Raw genomic sequence first — 4,477 nt, 5'->3', positions numbered from 1 at the left:
TGGGCAAGTCACTTAACCCCAATTGCCTCAACAAAAAACAAACAAAAAAACCTGTGAATTCTCAATGAATATTGAACCATACTGTTTCTACTTTTTAAAAAAAGTTTTTCTCTTTTCTTATGACTCTTCTTTTACAACATGACTAATGAAAAAATGTGTTTTATGTAATTGTACATATATGACTGATATGAGATTGCTTTCTGTCTTGGAAAGGGAAGAGGGAAGGGAGGGAGGTAGAAAAATTTGGAACTAAAAATCTTATGAAAACAAATGTTGAAAACTGTCTTCACATGTAACTGGAAAATAATAAAATACTTTTATGATTAAAAAAAAAGAACAGATCTTTCTCCCTCCAAGAATTTCATATTTACTGTGTTAGGAATAACATTGTATTCTTTTCTTTCATAATGTTGGAAGGGAAATGTATACATTTATAAACTTTTTTCTCTTTCTGTGTTAGGGATAGATTCTTAAGATAACAAATATTTGATCTGGGGCAGGGATCCTTGATGCTATTGTCTTACCACTTGCTTAAAAAATTATGAACCTGAGGCAAAGTGGTTAAGTGACTTATCCAAGGAATAGTGATGAGCAAATAAGCTCAGGAATTCAAAACCCAAGGTTTATGAGTCTGTATCCAGTTCCCTAGCAACTATACCCTGTTGTCAATTTCAGTTAGTACTTTTACCCCTATGCACTATGCATGCTATATCACAGCTTAGCTAGTTCCAGATGCTAGATGAATTATATTTTCTAATCTTAGGAATAATGAAGCAAAATGAATTTTTTTACAAGTTTACATTTCATCATTGATGCCATATGTGCAATAATGATGAAAAAAATTTCTGATTTCCTCAAAGGGTAAGATGCATTTTTCAAAAATGTATGTTTACTTCCACCTGTCACAGGTTTGACAATAACAGGATTAGAATTTGTTTTTCCTCTAAATTCAGTTATATCAGATTATACTTCATATTGTCATGAGATGTCTTGGAACTATAAATAGTACTAATATAATTGTCCCTGACTACTTGGATGTACATATGACCAGTGAGCTCCAACCCAAATTAAATTAATTAAATGTTTTTATTTGATTTTTAACCTTTTAAGCAATCTAAAGTAGGAGAGGCAATCTAATTTGAAAAAAAAAGAAATGAGTTAGATGGCAAATTATATCTAATCTACATTACAAGTCAGATATTGACTTGACAAAAGAGACATTTTTATATCCCAAGTGCAAGTTGTTGATAGTGAATAAAAATATCAATCATAGATTTCATACTTTTCAAGATAAGAAATATTTAACTTAGAAGATCCTGTATTCATCAATAAGAGATAAAGTTTCTTCTGTAGGATAATCATTAGTTTCCTCTAACCCAGCAAATCCCTTAGAATTCCTATGCCTCATTTCCCCAATTTGCACAATGTAATATCATATTGCAAACCCATAAGATAAACATATTTTAAACATTTAGAGAATCATTTGGAACTCCTTAGGACAAGTGACACTATTAGGCATTCTATGATATTGTACATAGGTTCCTGCCCTTTTCTGCAACATAGATTCTCCTGGAATGTTTGTAGACAGTAGGGATGGTATCAATAGACAGGAATAAATTGAAGGTAAGTGATAGAGTTATGGAATGGGGATCATAGTGGGAGGATTCTATTGGAGATCAGCTGGGATTACTTGGAAAGATAGAGGGGTGAGCCTTGTCAAGGAATAAGAAACAGACGTGAAGACATGTGAGACAGGGATGAACTAAGAAATAGGATCAAAAAGCATCTGAATGATGGGAGATGAAGGAGGGAGAAAAAAGAAATTCATGGCTAGTGGTTAGTGGCCTATTTTTTCTGTAAGCTCTGAGGCAAGGTTCTCAGCTGAGAATGTAGCAGGAAGAGGAGTTATAGGATATGTGATGAAACATGAAAAGGCTTGGAAGAGTGCTGTGAAGAGTGGGAAAGTAATTTGATTAAGGAGGTGTGGTGCAGTAGATAAAGTCCCTGGCCTGGATTTAGGAAGACTCATATATCTAAGTTAAAATCTGGCCTCAGATACTTACTATCTGTATAGCTATGGTTAAGTCACTTAACTCCTTTGCCTGTTTCTTCATCTGTAAAATAAGCTGGAGAAGGAAATTGCAAAATACTTAATTATCTTTGCCAAGAAAATTCCAAATTGGGTCACAAAATGCCAGACATGACTGAATAACAATAAGGGAAGTATAGGAGTTCCAGTGTGGGACAGGGGTCCCAGTGTGGTTGAAGTGTGGTATCTGGTAACAAAAGGAGAAGGGGAGGTAGAAAATGAATAGATTATGGTCAAATAAGGGGATTGTGTTAATTAATACACATGGAATTGGTTACTTTGTGAGGAAATTTATCAGTAAAATTATCAGATATATTGCCTGAATCAAAGGAAACCTAAGACTCAGAGAGGGATGAACTGGGTTAAAATGTAACATTTTCACTTTGACCTATATGAATTAGTGTTAACATGTATAACTTACATTTAGGTGACCTTTAGATTATTTTATGATGCTTACCTATGGCTTGCTTCCTATTAAATATGCTACTGTTGTCTCTCACAAAATATGATATAATTCAGAGGAAATAATTATTTTCTTTCCCTTTTATGTGCTTTACATGAGGAAGAATTAGTCTAGCTTTTGAGGGCTGAAGTTAACAGTCCCAACCTATTAACAGTCCCCATATATAGTGTGACTCCTGTTAGTCTTAATGTGAGAGAGCCTCTCTAACTATATTTGTTACCAGGTAAACACCAAAACCATGAATTTTCTGGAAGAGTATCATGGTGCTTTGGCAGCACATTTACTAAAATTGGAACAATGTATAGAAGATTAATATGGCTCCTGTGCAAGTATGATATGAAAATTCATGAAGCATTCTATATTATAACACACTTGGAACATAAAGATTCATATAGATTTTTTTTAAATGGGCTAGAGAAAACTCAATTAACTTGTATTTGATCTTAAAAAAAGCATGACCAACCAAATCAACAGAAAATATTGGCTAAATTTTAAAAGATAATGTGGAAAACTACATTATACAAAAATTACCACTGACAATGAATCAATACACAATTTCAAATGCAAAAAAAGACATACATTTTTTTCATAAATGGCACTGCTAAAGAACTTACAATGAGAAATAAACAGAACCAAAATAGTGAGAAATTTCCAGGTACTCCTATTGATTAAGACAAGGCTATTTTTAAAATAAGGCTGTAGTTAAGGACTTATATAGAATTGTTAGAAAAGTTAGGTATCCAAAATCGCTGGAAATTATTGAATTGGGAATAGAAAGGACTTATGTACAATTATTATCTAACATCTGTCTGTCCTGCTTTTTTTTTCTTTTTGTCTGTCATCTGTGTATAGCACCTTTTAAAAAATAACTCTATTATGGCATAAAAAATTAAAAAACATATGAAATCAGAAAAAGTAATGATTTTGGTTACTTTTTGTGATACAATAAAATTATGATCAATAAGACACCTCAAGAAATGATTAAAAATTAGTTGGGAATAAGTAACTTGAGGCTAGATAATTTATAGGTCAAAGTGCAAAGAATACAAAGAAAGAAAATTTTATTAAAGATAATGATACTATGAGATAACATACCAAATTTCATGGATTTAGGCAAAGCATCCATTGCCACTATAAAAAGAGCTACTGTAAATATTTTTGTACAAACAGGTCCTTATTACTCTTCTTTCATCTCTTTGGAATATAGACCTAGTAGTGGTATTGTTGGGTCAAACAGTATTAAAGCTTTATATCCTATCAGCACAGTTAAAAATTGTTCTCCAAATACTATTGTGCTGTAAGAAATTATGAGCAGGCAGATTTCAGAAAAACCTGGAAAGACCTACATGAATTGATGGTGAGTGAAATAAGCAGAACCAATAGAACATTGTATACAGTATCAACAATCTTCTATGATGACCAATTGTGATAAGACTTAGCTCTTTTCTCAGCAATATCATGATCCAAGACAATGCCAAAGGATTTGTGATGGAAAATGTTCTCTATATCCATAAAAAGAACTATGGATTCTGAACTAAGATTGAAGAATACTATTTTCACTTATGTTGATTTTTTTAGTTTTTCTTCATTCTTGCGTGTTTTTTTTTTTTTTGCCGTTTAGTTCTGATTCTTCTCTCACAACTTGACTAATATCAAAATACATTTAACATGAAAGCTATGTATTATATATAGCAGATTACTTGCTGGTTTCAGGAGCGGGGGGAGGAAGTATGGGAGAAAAAAATCAGAACTCTAAATCTTACAAAACTGAAAGTTGAAAACTAGCTTTACATGTAATTTAAAAAAAATTAAAATACTAATAAAGAAAAAAATGTTCCCCCAAATGGTCAGAAATCAACATATTAGCATAACCTTTTGACAGCCTATCTGTCATTTTTCATTTTCCTTTTATTTTCTATTAATCA

General features: G+C 32.1%; 1 non-coding gene across 1 annotated transcript; it reads left to right on the top strand.

Moving 5' to 3' along the window:
• Nucleotides 1–2,815: 2,815 nt before the first annotated feature.
• On the top strand, nucleotides 2,816–2,918 carry LOC122744973. The gene has a single exon (XR_006355295.1). It is a non-coding gene; the product is annotated as a U6 spliceosomal RNA (small nuclear RNA).
• The last annotated feature ends 1,559 nt before the right edge of the window (nucleotides 2,919–4,477 follow it).

Source organism: Dromiciops gliroides, chromosome 2 (genome assembly GCF_019393635.1).
Source record: "Dromiciops gliroides isolate mDroGli1 chromosome 2, mDroGli1.pri, whole genome shotgun sequence".
NCBI classification, from domain to species: Eukaryota; Metazoa; Chordata; class Mammalia; order Microbiotheria; family Microbiotheriidae; genus Dromiciops; species Dromiciops gliroides.
The sequence above is the reverse complement of the archived record's forward strand: the minus strand, read 5'-3'. Positions and strand labels throughout refer to the sequence as shown.